Source organism: Ceratotherium simum, chromosome 36 (genome assembly GCF_057802395.1).
Source record: "Ceratotherium simum simum isolate JZ-2026a chromosome 36, ASM5780239v1, whole genome shotgun sequence".
Taxonomy (NCBI): Eukaryota; Metazoa; Chordata; class Mammalia; order Perissodactyla; family Rhinocerotidae; genus Ceratotherium; species Ceratotherium simum.
Genome location: NC_141935.1, coordinates 27,850,257 through 27,868,803, shown reverse-complemented (window position 1 = coordinate 27,868,803; position 18,547 = coordinate 27,850,257). Strand labels below are relative to the sequence as shown.

Here is an 18,547-nt window from a genome sequence, read left to right as displayed (position 1 = left end):
CAATCCATTTGTCTACAGATTCATTAAGTTTGACTGATTTTTTTTTCCCTTACTGAACTTAGGGATTAATAAACATTACAAAGTTGTTTAAATTAACTACTTATCTGATGAACATATAGAGAAAGCCGGAATCCTTTCCATTTCATGTACCTTTGTCACTCATGGATTAGGTAGATAAATAATCCATTTCTCAAAATACTCAAGGTATTACCACATGTAACTCAATGACAGCTACTATAAACTGATTTAAAAACCTCTATAACTCTCTTACTACCGTAAAACCCAACTCCAGAGGATTTCTGAATCATATTAGACTATGATTGTAGATTTACATTCATGTTTAAACATTCTGACATTTTGTTTCGTGGAACTATGGCTCATATTAATGTTCAATAAATATTTGTTGAATGAATGAATAGATGGATAAATGAAAGAACAATTATAGGAGTTAAAAGAACTGAGCCATTGACATTACTAAGATCATGTGGCTATGTCTCAGTTGAGTTGTTGAACAATGAGAATAATGTCTGACTTGGGGATTATGGTGAGAAATGAGGAAAAAACTTTGGAAACCACTAATAACTATTCAATTGTAATGTGATGCTTTATTTAGTATGGTAAGATTTGATTTTTCCAACATTATGAGAAAATGACATGTTTGATGAATGAAATTTCAAGGCTTTCACCTATTTAGGTAGCATTAAAAATAACTAATTTGACAGAAATGTTTCTGAAATATGGTACATGTTTCTTTCCTTTATTAAATAGAACATAATGAACATAATTTAACCTTGCTTTAGTGACTCATGGTTATTATTACAAAGTGGGCTGCACAGCAATAATTTTTCCTTGGTTATTAAAGTTTGTAGAACTGATGGCTCTTACATTCAATGGCCCCAGAGTGTGTTGCTTGTCTAATTGTGTTATTCCTGTCCCCTGTCACTTCTCACTATCCTAAACAGATGATATAATTGCTTCTGATCTTTAGTTCTCTGTATTTTGGGATGAGATCAGATCTACAGGAGAAAACTGGAATCTAAGCCTGTTAGGGGTAATATTTCTTTACCTAAAATGCAAGGTAAATAATTTTCACCCTGGAACTGGAGTGATTCTCTGTGCTCAATAGGAGAGTGAAACTTTCTTTATCGCACGGGCAAAGTCACTTTCTGCTGTCCACTCTATCTTCATCTGCCAGGTCACAGTGGCCCATATTTGTGATTGCATAATCTCTCTGCCAGCCTGCCTTTTCCTTGACAGCATGGCAAACTTGGGCAGAAATCATAACCATTATTCGTTCCACCATGGTGCCTCACATACATAGAAAGTTCACGATAAATCTTGGCGGAAATAAATGCATAAGAGATTCTCAGGCTCTCTGTCTCTGTCTCTCGCTCTCCAAATGGGGCTATGTGTATCTTTTCAGGTTGGTTGCAGAGTTGTCTGGAATCAACACATATGAAAGGATAATTGTTTCTGCTTATGATACTCAGGGATGATTCACTCAGGTTTCACTTCTAAAATGACATTTTTAAAAGAGACTTATCCATTTGATAAATGAAAGGAGGGAGGCAAGAGAGAAAGGCATATAAATGAAAATTAAGTTTATTCATTATTTCAAATCTTTGGAAATTAATTCAAAACGAAAGCCTGAGTGGTTACTTAGTGGAATGCCTTGTGCAGAAAATCTAAATGGTGCCCTGACACACTTTGTGATGAATAATTGGCATGTCAAAGGAATTCTAGTATACAGGTACATAAGAATGCTGCTATTGTCTGTATTCATCAGCTGCCATAGTGAGTCCTCCCATGCTGAGGAGCCTTTCTGGAAGGAGACCCACAGGGTAGCTGTCTAACAGAGTTGTTGTAGGATTTCATTAAGAATGTCACCAAGACACCACCCGAGATTTGGGTATATTCTTTCTTCTGCAGCTATCTATTCTCAGCTGAGGTAATGTGAGAAATGAGCTCATTGAGAACCATCCTAACCCCTGAGGATGCTGTCAATTATAAACACACACAAACATATGAACACACATAAGAAGAAACCAAACCAATTTCTTATAGAAACTTCATATATACACCACACCCAAATTTGCTTCTGTTTAATAAGTAAGTAAATTCCTCATTTACTAAGAAGTGATCAAGTCTTCTTGTGTTAGCCATCAGTAAAGTACATATACTGGGCTCAAAGTCACAATATGCTGTATTTAGTCAATGCCGAAAGAAACACACAAACATACACACGGATATACATTGTCACGTTCACATACACATTCAGATGAAAAAACTCTTGATTTTCTTAAGGAGGGTAAACTTAAGGAGCCTGTATATATATACGCATATATGGTTTTCTATATATATTTATATATGAACATGTATATTGTATGTATGTATAGTTTCCTATAACTGCAGAATAAATTACCACAAACTTCCTAATGACTTAACATCCATTTATTGCCTCACAGTTTCAGTGGCTTCAAAGGTCAGGAGTCTGGGGACAGTTTAACTGGGTCCTCTGCTCAGGGGCTCGCAAGGCTGAGATCAAGATGTAAGCCGGGCTGCAGTCTTATCTGGAGGCTCGACGAGGGCAGGATCCACTTCCAAGCTCCCTCAGTTACTGGCACAATCCACTTCCTTTCCAGTTGTAGAACTCCTCGTGGCTTTCTTCTTCCAAGCCAGCAATAGAGAGAGAGCAGTTGCCGCTTCAAGTCTCTGATCGCTAGATGCTTTTAAAAGGGTCTGATTAGGTCAGAGCCATAGTGGACATCTCCCCTTTTGTTAGCTTCATTAACTACGCTGCATAATCCCTTAACCTTTGTTACATAACACAATCATGGAAGGGATTCCCCATCACATCTGCCATATTCTCTCAATTAGAAGTAGGTCACAGTTCTAGCCCTCATTCAAGGGGAGGGGATTGTACAAACATGTTGATGCTAGGGGTGGGAATCATGGAGGCCACCCCAGGGTGTGTTTGCCATATGTGTATTGCCATGAGAAATTGTAGTCTTTCAATGAATTTTATGGAAATAAGTATCATTTGTATTATCCGTAAGTCATAGGCAATATTTTATTTTCCCTTTCCTTTAGTCTCCTCATCCAATTCATCAAAAGGTACTGGATTTTATCTCTAAAACATATCATAAATGTGTCCCCTCCACTCCACCTCCAACCCCACCCTCTTTGTGCAGGCTGCCATCTCCCACGTGGACTGTGCTCCCATCTCATTTTCCATCATTCCTCCCAGAGTTGAACATATAATGTAAAGCAGATCTTGTTGTAATCCATGGTTGAATCCCTCTCATGGGTTGCTAGTGCATTTAGAGTAAAATCTAAACTTCTAATAAAATGGTTAAAAGTTTATATTGGCTGGTATTAGCTAATCTGCAAATAATAGAAACTCCGAATTGACTCCCAGCACAAGCGTCTTCTTGTAGTTCCTCAGATATACGGACCTCTTTCCCTGCTCAGGGTCATTGCCATAGCTGCTTCTCCTTGAAATGTTTTCCCCGCTCATCCTCTTGTTCTTCCCCGTCTCCTTCAGTGACTAACTCCATCTCATCCTTCAGTTCCTAAGTTCAAATGTCACCTACTAAGAGAGGCGTTTCTGGCCACTCTATTTAAGTCCCCCATTTTTATTCTTTATTTCGGCTTCCTATTTCCTTCATAATGTTTACCCAATGGATGACTTTAAAATTTGCTTTCTGTAGTGGGTTGAGTCCCCCCCAAATTCATGTCTACCCAGAACCTCAGAATATAACCTTATTTGGAAATAGGGTCTTTGCAGATGTAATTACAGTCATGGGCCACGTAAGGACGTTTTGGTTAATGACGGACATCCTATACCACATGGTCCCATAAGATTAGCACAACATAGCCTAGGTGTGTAGTAGACTACACCATCTAGGTTTGTGTAAGTATACTCTATGATGTTCACACAACAACAAAATTGCCTAATGACGCATTTCTCAGAACATATCTGTGTCCTTAAGTGAATCATGAGGACATGCAGCTAAGGATCTTGAGAGGGAATCATCCTGAATTTAGGTCAGTCCCCAAATCTAATGACTGGTGTCCCTACAAGAAGAAGAGAGGACACAAAGAGACACATAGAGAAGAACACCATTTGAAGATGGAAGCAGAAATGGGAGTTATGTTGCCACGAGCCGAGGAATGCCGGAAGCCACCAAGAGCTGGAATACCCCAAGAAGAATTTTCCGCTAGAGCATTTGAAGGCAGCATGGCCCTGCCAACACCTTGACTTCAGACTTCTGGACTCTGCAACTGTGAAAGAATAAATCTTTGTTGTTTTAAGCTATGGAGTTTGTGGTGCTTTGTTTCAACAGCCCTAGGAAACTAATACATTTTCCTTTTTATTTTATTTTATTTTATTTTTTTCTGACCGTTCTCTAGAATGTTGCTTCTCAGACATGAACCTGCATCCGAGTCACCATGAAGCCCTGTTAAAACAAATTGCTGGGCTCAAACCTCAGGGTGTCAGAATCAGTAAGTCTGAGGATCTAAGATGGGGCCTAAGAATTTACATTCCTAACAGTTTCTCAGCTGATGCTGATGCTTCTGGACTGGGGAGTCCAACTTTGAGAACCTGCTCTCAGGTATAAGTGTTTGAGGGTTGGGACTAGATTCATCTTTTTCAACATTGTGTGCTCCACCCCTGGCGTGGAGTCTGACACATGGTGTACCATCATTAAATATTTGTTAAGTGAATTATTAAATTGGTAGGTTAAGAAAATCATATTGGTGTATGTTACTCATCCAACATATTCTACTCCCAGCATGAGTGCTGGTTAAAAATATAAACTGCTGTGCCCAAGAATCAAGTTGTATACACATTGAGTACCTACCTCCAACTGTGGTGTTAATAGCTAGGTCTCCTAGCTCCTTACCAACATAAGTCCATCAAATGATGAGAATCCATAGACAGAAGGAGGGAACCCTTTACGCAGAGGTAGCTGAGGATTGGAATGGAATGGAGTGCAAATTTGATGATATGACCGCACATGAATGGCATATTCAGTACCATGGTTATGGTCATTTGAGCTAGATGTTTTCCAGCGATGTTCAGATTATGTAAGACTTTACTGGCAACTCTGGGAATAGTTTCTTACATTTAGACTACTAAGAAAAAAAGTTTTCTCAATATTAGAATTTACTGATCCCAAGTATATATTAGCATATGCCCCTTGTGAACTGGTGGCCCATGGGCAAACTCTGCCCAGTGAATCTGTTTTGTTTGGCTTGTACAGTATTTTTTAAATGTGAAAATCTTCACATACATATGCAGATATCTGGCTTCTTGAGAAAGGCCCTTAGCAGCAATCTGGCAGATCTGATTAGCAGCTGCCCCCTCTAGATGGGTCAAGGCCTCCTCAGAGTAACAGTCCCCCCACCGCTCATCTCATACCTGGCTTTCATTCATTTATGTTACTTGCTTGGCCCTCCTGTACACAACAGAGTTTTCAACCTGTTGTTGTGTTGTGTAACGAACGTTAGTGAACGTGTGCTGTGTATTAGGAACTGGAATTGGAGATGAAGAGATGATTAAGACAGCCCCAGCCCTCCAAGCACACAGGGTCTTTTGGGAGAGACAGGCACTGAAGCAAATAATTATAATGCTAAAAGCTCTATCATGGAGGTTTGCATAAAGTATTATAAGAGTTACCGCTAATTATTGCAAAGAATTAGAAAAGAAACAAAAAGATCCAAAGATTTTTCTGTCCTACCTCAGATGAAATGCCATAAATGTGGGGAAGATAAAAAAAATAAAAACAATGGAGAATGATTCTCAGCAAAGTACATGATTTCCATTGGGCTTATCCTTTGCTTTTTTCTCTTTTTATATGAAACTGTTTTGTTCATTGAAAACATTTAGTCTGTGCTCCTCTTATCTTTGCCACTGATGAGAGCAATCTGATAACAAAGCTATTGATTTTGTTTTTTTCTTTCTTCACGGTGTCAAGCACATGATAAAGTATTTCATTTCAGATTACTGCTTTTTCAGAGTCACCAGAAACCAATGATAATAAAAGTAATGAAATAAACAAAGCAGTGCAGCCGCCGCCACCAATATGTTTTCTATTTGGGCAACAATGACTCTGGCCTACAAGTCTCTCTTCATCAACAACTTGTTTTACTTTTCATCAGAATCACCATTTTTAACCTGAATGTATGAAGCATGATAATTGCCTGGGTAATTATACAGAAGTACTATTTCATGTAGGATTTGGCAGAGGAACACTTAGAGAAATGCCTCTCTCTAATCTGTGATGGCATTCATGCTCTTTTGGCCTCTGCCCAAAGGAATTTTCTTGACCTCGCAGGAATATGCACCTGATTATCTGTGTTGATTACTGATGGAAAAAGAACAAAACATCAGAACCATCACCTAGAGAGGAGAGGTTCTCAGGCTTAAAGTCTATGGATTTTTGTACATGATGCTATCCTGAACAATAGTGGGGTCCACCAACAAAGAATTTTCAGCAAAATGAGACTAAGATAGTAAGTGTAATTACTAGGTCCAGGAATTTCAAGATCTTCTTAAAGTGACTATCAGTGCCAACCATCTGACTTTGTGGGAGTCTCATTTCTTGACTACATGTGCCCCATACCTTCTACTCTAATGCCTCTTTCTACTCTCTCTTACCTCCTGCAGTCCTGCTCAGTATTTCTACTTTCTTCCAGTGTATTCTCTTGGTCAAGGATGGTTAAGTTATCCTTGCCTTATGTCTTTTTTTTCTCTATAAAAACAAATATTTTTGCCTCTTATGTGAGAAGGTAGTGATAAGAATTAATCTGATACAGTCCAGGAAAGAATTAAATGTATATTATTGGGTTGTTGCAACCAAATAAAGACCATCCTTAAAATTTCATGGAAGTATGGCAAATATTTCTTAAAAGTCAAGCTTTTGAAACATGAAGGGCACCAAGCATTATTTTGTGCTTAACATGTTCAGAGCAGGGCTGGCCCCATGGCTTAGCGGTTAAGTGCGTGCGCTCCGCTGCTGGTGGCCCGGGTTCAGATCCCGGGCACACACTGACACACTGCTTCTCTGGCCATGCTGAGGCCGTGTCCCACATACAGCAACTAGAAGGATGTGCAACTATGACATACAGCTATCTACTGGGGCTTTGGGGAAAAAAAAAAAAAGGAGGAGGATTGGCAATAGATGTTAGCTCAGAGCCCGTCTTCCTCAGCAAAAAGAAGAGGATTAGCATGGATGTTAGCTCAGGGCTGATCTTCCTCACAAAAAGTAAATAAATAAACATGTTCAGAGCAGCGTGCATTTATTTGGTGTGAAATATTTCTTTAAAAGTTAGCATCATCTGGTGTGTCTGGCTATGCTGGGAACTTGGAGTGTGTTAATCTGGTAAGGAGATCCCATGGAGGGTGTTGTTAAAAGCCCTGCTGTGGTTTTTATTCTTCTACCTTTCCTGGTCCTGGCCTCCTGGGTTAGCACATTGGAAGGACTGTATGACCAGAATTGACCACTGTGTTTAAGTTTCCAACACAGCCAGTGTTCTTTGATTTTATGCTGGCCAATCCATGTGTTACTTGTACCTGACCAAAATGATCTTTCATTTAAAGAGTGGTAAGCCTCAGGCAAAAACTCTAGAAATATGATAGGAAAGTAATTGTTAAAAATCATTGACCTTCAGGATAACTATTCTAGTGTGTTGGAATAAAAGTTCCAACTTGATTTGATTTGGCTTTAGGAGTTTTGAATAGGAGACACAAGGGAAGCTCTTGGGGTTACCAGGCCTGCCTTTATTCCATTCTGAAGAAGTCCCCAAGCATGAATTTGAGGAGGTCGACTCACTGTGTTCCGGGGGCTGGCCTGGCCCTATAGCCTCAGAGACCTGATTTGGTTAGTACAACGGAGAGTCAACTCATCCCTCAGTGTGCAAATACATATGATCCCAGCTCATAAAGCAAAGCAGAATTTGTCAATTTGTGATAGAAATTGGCAAGAGCACACAAACTTGTGTCCAATCCAGTACTCTCTACAGACAAAATACGTTAAGAAGCCACATTACAAATAGAAAGCTGGTTGGTGGCCAAGTATTTGCAAAGAGAGGTGTTATGCAGTTACCTCCACAAGGACACATTTAGCCCTTGGACTGAATGGGTTGAAGAGTTGGGAGGTCACTACTAAGGCTTGCTTTAGGCCCCTTCTTTGTCTGGCTTCCTCTGACTAAGCCCCTAGCTCTCCCATCAGCTGTGTTAAGCCACCAGTGGTTATGCTTTCCTGGCCAGGGAGCTGGTCTCTCTTTAAGGAGACATTGCACACATCTGTTCCAATCATATAGTTTTCACAGTGATAAATCCCAAGACAACCTAACTCCCATCTTTTACGAGTTTTTGGAATGTAACACTATTTCCAACGTGCTAAGTCTAGGTATGCCTTCTAAACAAAAGACAGGCTTTAATGAAGGTAACAATTATCAAAGGATTGGAAACTGGTTTAAAAGCAAGTTTCAGATTGCCTTAATTCAAATAACCGCTCTGCTATTTACTGGCTGTGTAAACTCGGCAAAGAAGTTTACAAGTCTGGTTCTCAGTTTTCCCATCTGTAAAATAGAGTAATAATACTTCGTGCTTAAGAGGATAGTTATGATTAAATGAGACGATATATACACAATGTTTAGCAAATTTCTTGGCACTTATTGAAGTAAGCATTAAGTTGAATATTAGTTATTATTTTTAATAGTAGTATAGTCCATGCCATTTATGTAAACATTTTTAATCATGTCTTAAAAACACCATTCAGGTGAGGTAGGCTGGCCAGATCTGAATGGAGATTTTAGTTCTGTCAGGGCAATGAGCTCCCTGTGTCAGTAGCAGAATGTTCAGGATCCTTCTCACTGCTACTTCTGGATACATGGATAGCTATGGTCACTTCTCATGGCTAAGTCCTATCAAAAATTATATTTCAGTTATTCTGATACATCTGCATATGCAGAGACAACAGAACATCTCCTGAAAGAGGGTGTTTTATTTTATGAAGATTTCCTAATCATTTCTACAGATTGTTTGGATATCATTAATTCATGTCTAACCAAATTCAAAATGCATCATCCACCATATTCCTTCTGATTTCAAGTCAGCAAAATGTGGCAAACCATATGAGTCCACTTTGAAAAGTCCTGCTATAGATAGAAAGGCCTGGATGGTTTGATACAGTCAGGAAAAGAGAAATCAAATTTCAATTAAAAGATTTAATAAGCTGGAATGGTGCAACAAAATATACAACTCTGCCATAATTTCAGGACAGTTTAGATATCAAAGTAACTAATTACCATTTTCATTCTGAATTGATGCATTACTATTATGAAATAGCTCTTATTTTATAGATATACTTGATAACACATTTAAAGAGTCAATATATTGAATTTAGTGAGCATGAAAGTTATAACAACACTCTGTTTTAAATTCAAACACACATTCCCCATCCCCATTCTTGATTGCTACCCATTTCACCTGTGCCACGTACCATTCAGATGATGAGTCACTCACTCTGCTTCACTTGGAAGAGGAACAGAGTAACGTCTATCGTTTAGTGTCTGAATGAATTTTATAAAGAGGGTGAGATCTTACCCAGAGCTCTTTGGACTGTTCAGAAGGAAAGTATTTTGTTGCTCTCGAGGGCTGAGTTATGGTCTGTATCACAAGATGATAAGGCAAGAATGATGGAACATTGCTTTTCCAAAGTCCTTTCCAGGACAATGCCTAGCCCCAGATGTTTCCAGATTGAAATCATACATCTGACAGGTTATAAAAGGAAGAGCTAAAATAGAAATCTCAGGTCCATATTACTTAATGATAACCTGAAGTTCTAAGTACTCTATTGACAGTATGACAAAATGGCCCTAGGAAAAGGTTGCTTAATGCCATATTGACTTAACCTTTTGCAGAGGTGCCCATTTCTCACCTGCTGTGCCTTTGGCCCAGAGCACCCTCTCCCCTTCCCATCCTTCGTCCAGATGGCTGCATGCTGCTTATCTTCCATGGACCTAACTCCGCATCACCTTCTCTTAAAGATGCTTTCTACACTGGCCTACTTCTCATCTGACTTAGGTGTCGTTCTTCTATGTTTTTCTTCTTTGATCCATAACACTTTGCTCATACCTCAATGCTCTTATTAACCAAGCAGAAATATCTCATTTTCTTGTCTATTTTTGAGTGAATAGTAGATGTCTAATATTTGTTCAATAAAGAATAAATGAATAGATGGAAAGAAGGAATGTTTCTTTCTGCCTAGGGCAGTTGGCAAGTTCCCACCTTTGGATTGTTCTAGAAGGATGAGTAGGTGTTTGTCAATAAAGGAAGAAAGAAAAGGGGATTCTGGGTAGGAAGAACAGTGCATGCAAAGAACATGGAGTTAATGAAAACAGGTTGTGGGTAGGGGGAAGAGTTAATGTTTTGGTGTATAGTGAGGGAAGAGGGTGAGAAAAATGCAACCAAGTGGGTGATAGAACATAATGCTGGACAGGTTAGGTGACATTACAGTGTGAAAGGCTTTTAGGCTGGAATAAGCGGAAAAGAAGGCATTGTAACTTCTCGGATAAGCAACTGATGGAATAAAAACGGATTATGTGTTCACAAATGATATAAAAAATAAAAAATATTTATCATTCCTTTGTGCACTCTGACTCCATAAAGTTCAATATGCTTTGAAAAATAAGAAGAAACGTAAGCCCCTGGGTGGTCTTTTGAGAAATGCTACATAAATAAATTAGTTGTTGGAGAGACAGATAGGTGGCTTCCTGGATATGTTGTAACAAAATTGATTTTTATGATTTTCAGTGCCTATGGGAACCCTAGACATTTTTGTATTTAATTGACCTTTAAAGTGGCCTTTGGGATTGAAAATCTCATTTCTAATCTTCTGATATTTTGGCCCATAGGATTTCAGGCCTCTGAAGAATAAGTGTTATTGTGTCAAAGCCACTGACTCCCAAGGATGAATTATAATTCTGGAACTGTTAGGGAAAACATCTTCCACCTTAGTTTGGAGGCAGATCTAAAATACTCTTTACACTAAAACAGGTATCATCGTTGCTGGCACACTTCCCTATTGCTTGCATGTTAGAAGGTGTGTCCTTTCATAAGTCTATTCAACATTAGAACATTAGAATGGCTCCTATTTATTTGACAAATATGATTTTTCCATATTTTAATGCAGATATTTTGACCTAAAAAGTGTGAAGAAAGACAGTTCAGGTTTGAGTCTGAATTTTGGTCTATAAATCCTTGCGCACTTCCAGGAAAGGTGCTTAGAGTTCTGTGAGAGGCTAGATACTTATAGACATGAGTATATGTAGCAAGTCTGTCTATGTGAATACCCAAATTGGGGCATTCACCAGTAAGCAGATGTGTGATACTTTGCCCATGGATATCAGTCAATAGAATGTATAGTAGATGCCTATAAATCATATAGCTAAATCATATAGCTCAGGAGTCAGTAAATTTTTTCTGTAACGGACTGGAGAGTATACACGTTTGGCTTTGTGGGCCATACCGTATCTGTCACTACTCTTTGCCTCTGCCATTGTAGGGCAGAAGCGGCCATAGACAATATGTAAATGAATGAGCATGGCTGTGTTCCAATAAAACTATTTCTGGATACTGAAATTTAAATTTCATATAATTTTCACATATCATGAAATATTATGCTTTTTATTCTTTTCAACCAGTGAAAAACCTAAAACACATTCTTAGCTCATAAGCAACAAAAAAAAACAGATGACAGGCCAGATGTGGTCCATGGGCCAATGTTTGCTGACCCCAGACAGAGATGATCGTCTCTGCATCTAGAATGTCCATCTGGATCTGCCAAATAGATCTACCTCCAAGCTGCGTGGGTAAGAAGCATCCCTTCCTCAGAAACCAGTTTTTACTTCAGTATTGATGAGAATGATTCTTACACCAGCTACTAACCACTTTTTACAGTTGGTGGTTTACCACATGGAGCCAACCAGGGAACACGCCGTGAGTCAGGGAGGAAAGGCAGTGTGGGAAGTCCCCTTGCCTACTTCCAAAGCTTTCCTAACCTCAACTCCTCTCCCCCTCCACTGAGTCATGTTAGAGCATGAGACTTTTCAGGAGCTGCTGCCAGCCAGGGCTCCTGGAGATAGGCAGAAGCAATAGAAAGGGACATTCAGCAGGAGCAGAGTGGCACTGGTTTCCTGGTTCCATTTTGGCTGTCTTTCCCTTTTCTTCCAAGAGCTTCCAGTGGCATAGGGATGCAAGTTGCACTGATGGAAGTGCCAGTCCTAACAGCTGAGTGACTGATAGCATGCTTACCCTTGGGAGGGATTTTTAAAATATATAGGTACACTCACACATATGTATGTATATACGTATATATGTCTGCATGTACAGGAAGCGGACTGTAGTCAGAGTTTGAGATATGAGATGCTAATTAAGAAGTATCCTTGGGACCAATATCTGGAAGTGAGGAGAAGGAAGCAGGAGGGAGGAGAGGGAGAATTTGGGCTGCAACACAGGCCCAAAGACAGAGACCTAATGCGGAGCTCTGGGATTAGAATGGCCTTCAGAGTTGTCCCAAGTTGGGCTATGTTGGGCAGGTCTTTGTGCCCTCACATTGATTGTGTCATTAGACGGTGAACCACCCAGGAAGGGGTATGACTTTGAGTGGGGAAGTTCTCTGCTGCTGGGGACATCCATGAAGTGACTGACAGCTGAAGGCTGTGTACTGACTGCTCTCTCAGACCTAGGCCACAAGTCCTCAATGAAGGGATCTATCTATCCATTCATCTATCTATCTGTCTATCCATCCATTCATCCATCCATCCATGCATCCGTCCATCCATGCATCCATCCATCCATCCATCCATCCATCCACCCATCCACCCATCCATCTATGTACCAATCAATCTAGAGTGTTTGTGTGTGTGTGTGTGTGTGTGTGTGTGTAAATTTAGGAATTCTAATATTATAGATCCTAGCATAGAGCCTAGGACTTGAAATAATTTGCTAGAAGGATTAGCTGTGATTGATGCCTGACGAGGCGTCATAATCCCTATGATAGTTACTTTAATTTTATTTAGTCATATAGGAAGGACTAAGAAGTAATTGAGGCTTAGAGCAAAGAGGAGGGAACTCAAAAGAAGGATTTCTGATTCTCAGCCTGTAATCCATTTGGCTTTTTTAAAAACCAGACAATACCTAAATATTAAATGTGAAGAATCATTCTACATGCAACACAATGGGCAGCTGTAAGATTAAGTTTCTTCGTTTGTGGTTTTTTAATATTTTTTAAAATAGAAGGCTACTGGAAATCTCATTTTGAGACTGAGGAAATAATTTTACTTTAACTATACTTATTTTAAGCAATCTTACTTTAAAGGCGCTTGATTTGGGATTGGCTTTCTTAGTTGACTGAACAGCACAAGCCATTTGTAATTTTTTTCTTCAAGCGAGCATTAATTTTGGACAATGTGCTTCTCTGGGCTTTCTGACAGTTCTCAAATTTCTTGGCCTCTCATGGGGCCCTGAAAAAGACAAAAGATGCCATATTTCTTCTTTCTAACAAATTAATCTATGTGAATCTCCATTTTCATTGTTTGAAGGCACATAATCAAAATGATTGTATTGCAATATCAGCTCGTTAAAAGTATTTATTTTGTTTTCATTACTAAGCATGAAATTCGTCTTTTGGCAGTTTATCTTGAGATTAGTGACTTTGTGATAAAGTTATTTTTTATTGCCTTTATTTTGATTTTTCCCCATATCTAGACTACACTCTTTTCTTTAAAAAAACATAACTATTTGGACAATTTATATTTATTTATTTATTTATTTTTGCTAGTTACTGTCATTGCTGACTGCATCTCCTGTAGGAGTGATCATTATTAGATGCTCTCATGTCCCACGGGTCTCAAACGCCATCGCTGACAGTGAAATCAGTTCAGTGACCCCGAATCGTCTGTCATTTCTCTCTCTTTGTCGTCTAATATGTCTCCAGGCTCTGCCAACTTGACCTCAGTATGATGAGTTTTCAGATTTTGGCACCTGCAGTAACTGCCTAAGGCTAGGTTCTAATTATCTGGCACCTGAGATGTTTTAATGGCCTCTGGCCAGTTTTCCCGGCGTTGGTGGTGACACTGTACACCCAGCAGCAGATTCATTTTCAAGATGTTCTCGTCACTCACTTTCTCTGGGCGCTGCCCTGGCTCTCGCTGGCCTTTTCTTAAGGCCCCCCTCCTGCGGCTGCTGCCTAGTATCACTTCTGTCCGAGCTCCCCGCTCCTCTTCCTCTGGGCCGCGCTGGCCTCCTAGGAAGCCAGACTGGTTTTTCCCGGGGGTCTGTACACCTGCTGCTCCCCTCTGTCTGAAATGCTGCTCTTCTCCTGCCCCCCCGTCTCCTCGGGGCTCTTTCCCCCCCTGCACTTAGGACCCTGCTCCAATACCCTCTTCACAGACCAGGGTTCCCTTGGCATCTGTCCAAAAGAGCCAGCCCGAATCTTCTCCATCCCCTTACCCTCCTTCATGTTTATTCATGGTACTCACTAGTATCTAAAAATATTTTATATACTCATCACTTGCCTTTTGTCCTTCTTCCCCATTACAGGGCCTGTGTCTGTCTCCTTCACTGGTTCTCCCGTGTCCCTAGGAGAGGGCAACTGTCCTTACACTGACCCTCTGAGAAATTATACATGTTAATGAAATTACACATTTTATCATGTATGTGAAAGCACGTTAGAGGATTTAAGATATATACAGATAAGAATATCGGTCCCTGATTTTGTGCAGCAGTGCTGCACCCTGGAGCGCTTCCCACCGTCCTCACTTCCAAACCGTGTTTCTTCCTTCCTTCCAAGCGCAGCGTAAGACTGGGCTTCTCCATTAGACGGTTCTCTGGCTGTATTTGAGGAGGCCAGTCCACAGTGCCCATTCCCTGCCTCGATTCTGGAGTAATGGAGACACAGACTGAGAGGTAAGGCCGAGGAGATCAAATTATCAACATTTTACTGATAAAGGCTACACTGGGGGACGGGGTTTAGATCTGCAGGCAAATGTGCCACCCAGTGCTGAGCACCCGAAGCAGACACACTCACCTGGGGGCCTCAGGCAGCACTAGACTGAGCCCTGCCCCTTCTCTGCTGGGAAAAGCTTCCCCTGGAGGCACAGTGGAGATATCCTTGAATGCATTTTTCCCTTTAAGCCCTTTGTGAATCTAACCACTTTTTTTTTCAAATCATCTTATGGGATATGTGTGACTTGTATAACTCTCTTCTTCACCATATTGTACAGTCCTTCATTATGCATGTTGTAATGTGTTGCTCATAGTAAACATTCAGTGATTATTTTTCAAGTAGATTGAGCTGAATTGCATAGAGCTTGAAGGCAGTGAGCTGGGTCTCCCAGTACCTGCGGGAATGCTATGCCCTTGTGGCTGTCAACACTTCTGACACTCGTCTACAATACATGCTACCACCCTCAATTATCAGCCTGACAAAATGCATTAACCAGTTAATTGGTTACACTTCCCACTATTCATTTTCAACTGGTAATGAATAGTCATTGTGGATTTACACAAAAACCCGAAGGTGGATTTTGTTCATATATAAGATGCTTGGCGGAAGTGGCACATCTCTCCCACTCACAACTTGTTGACCGGAACATCATACAATGTGTATTATTTAAAATGGAGACACATGGCTCCATTCAACACAGGGGTCCAACTCACGTCCTCCTAACATTTCCCCAGAGAGTGGAGAGCCAGAAATCCTTAGTGAGGAGCATGGGCGACTATGTCAACATTCCTGGCTACACTGAGTCAGCGAGACTAAAGCACATTATACTGTGGCTAAAAGCATCTGGAGTATTCAACAGGCTTCATGAAAGAGTTGCATTCAAAGACAAAAAATAGCAATTGCTATTGGTGAAGTTCTCAGTATTTCTGAATAACTGGAAAGAGCCTTTACTGGAGTACCACTGCTCTATCTTCAGTGAATAATAACCTTTTCAATAGTGATACAAAAAGACAGTACCTTGAACCTGTATTTTCCTGTTTTTGAATAATACAAATTGTATAATATTATGACAGGGTGTTTGATATTTTTAAACTAGGAGTTTTTCTTTTCCAGAGTTAGAGTTAAAATTATCAAGAAAAATATCAAATATGCATGGCACTGGTAGCCAGCTCTTCATTTCTCTCTCTCTTCAGGAATTTGGCCTGTCCTAAAATCCCCTTTTCTTGACTCTCAGTGAATTAGAGATGGTAGTACCTTCCTTCCTCATTTTCCATTAAGTCTCTTACTAGATTTCTCATTGGAACCAATGAGAGTGCTACTTATAGGGCCAAACATTAGGTTATAAAGACAAATAAGAATAATGGAGTAAATGGAATGTTCTGGAATAGCTTTCTTGATGAAGTGAATGTACCATTGGCATAGTGTACAAAGGTGGCTCAGTCCACAGCCCAAGGTGGAGGAAAAGTTTTTAGAGACAACCACATGGCATCAAGAGTTGGTATTCCATTCGCAATTCCTACAGATGTCAACATCAAAATGTATCTCTCCCTCTGAGATAAAGGTCCTTAATATTAATTTAAGAGGAATTCTACTTGATATTTTTCTCGTTCTTCTAATGAAGGCACTGTATTTTAGTGCATCTTCTCATTAACTATAATAGTAAGCCAATGGAAATGGACTCATCCCATTGGATGTAACCCAAGTGTTTTGGCAGCCTGGAGTCCATCCTAAATGAGTTCGTAGTCCACCATCCCTCTGTTCACTCGACATCTCCCATCTGCAGTGCCATTGACTTTGCTCACATATATTGATATGTATGTAATTCAAGGAGAAGGGAGGACACCCTCCCTTTAACACATGAGCATTGTACCCTTGGTCTGTGTATTCCCTCTGTACATGAGGAGCAAAGTGGTTTGGAAGAGATGCCCATTATTTCCCCACCCACTGTCAATCTCTATTGAACATGAAGCAGATGTCCCTACCAGCCTCATCCCAAAAAACTTTTATTGCCTTTACACTATGGGTATGGGTATGGGTATGGATATGAGTATGAGTATGGGTATGATTAACTGAGAGTTAACAGCTACTGCTGGTTAATAGGATATGGTCTGGCCATTCTGTACAGAACTTAGTCTGGAGAACAGGGCCACGTCAGTGTAGTACAGGTGCAATGACATGACAAAACAGCAAGTCATGTCAGTAGTTTTAGTAAAAAAAGAAAATGCTAACATTACCTACTTATGAACTTAATTGGTTACATTTTCCACTTTTCGCTTGGTTGTTTGCTGTGTCTATAGCTGAAGTAAGCACTTGAGGAATACTTTCTGCTTTTTGTCCAATTAGAACCACAGATATCTGTGCTAGATGGAACCTTAAAGATCCTCTAATCCAGGGATGCCCTGTTGGAGCAGGAAGGTCTTTTAAAGTGTCAGAATTGTAATTGTATTTTTTGTATGTGCATCAAAAGCAAAAATAAATAAGTGGAATTATATCAAACTAAAAACCTTCTGCACAGTAAAGGAAACAATCAACAGAATGAAAAGGCAGCCTACAGAATAGGAGAAAATATTTGCAAACAATATATCTGACAAAGGGTTAATATCCAATATATATAAGAAACACCTACAACTCAATAGCATCAAAAAAATTTGGTTAAAAAATGGGCAGAGGAAGTGAATGAACATTTTTCTAAAGAATGGCACCAAAGGATGGCTATTTAAGGAAAAAAAGATAAAAATTTTTGGTGAGGATGTGGAGAAAAGAGAACCCTTGTACACTTGTGGTGGGACTGTAAATTGGTATAGCCACTATGGAAAATAGGGTGGAGATTTCTCAAAAAAAACTAAAAATAGAATTAGTATATGATCCAGCAATCCCACTTCTGGGTATATGTCCAGAGGAACTGAAATCAGCATCTCAATTCTGAATCAAGAGATATCTGCACTCCCATGTTTATTACAGCAATATTCACAATAGCCAAGACATGGAAGCAATCTAAATGTCCACCCATACATGAATGGATAAAGAAAATGTGGTATATACATGCAATGGAATATTATTCAGCCTTAAAAAAAGAAGGAAATCCTGCCATTTGTGACAACATGGATGAACCTAGAGGACATTATGCTAAATGAAATAAGCCAGCCACAGAAGGACAAATACCACCTGATACCACTTATATGATGAATATAAAATAGTCAAACTCAGAGAAGCAGAGAGTAGAATGGTGGTTGCCAGGGGTAGGGGGGAGGTGGAAGTGGGGGGGTATTAGTCAAACGGTACAAAGTTTCAGTTATACAAGATGAGTGAGTCCTAGAGACATCTGTGGAGCAGCACAGAGCCTATAGTTAACAAAACTTCATTATATACTTAAAAATTGGCTGAGAGGGTAGATCTTATGTTAAGTGTTCTTATCATACACACAAAAACAATCATCTTAAAAGAGTAAAATAAATTTAGGACAACCTTATACAAAAGGAATAAAGATAAAGTAAAATATTTTTTAAAAAGAAAATATATAATGACTA

At 39.7% G+C, this 18,547-nt stretch overlaps 1 protein-coding gene across 4 annotated transcripts in view; it reads left to right on the top strand.

Moving 5' to 3' along the window:
• RGS7 (regulator of G protein signaling 7) overlaps positions 1-18,547 on the top strand; it is a 607,861-nt gene that overhangs the window by 262,345 nt on the left and 326,969 nt on the right. Inside the window, exon 1 of one of the 4 annotated variants that reach the window (XM_014794685.2) lies at positions 14,896-14,980. The exons of the other annotated variants lie outside the window; for them this stretch is intronic. The gene's annotated coding sequence lies outside the window, so the exon portion shown is untranslated. Of the gene's footprint in view, positions 1-14,895; positions 14,981-18,547 lie in introns of those variants that run through there. 4 annotated transcript variants of the gene reach the window in all.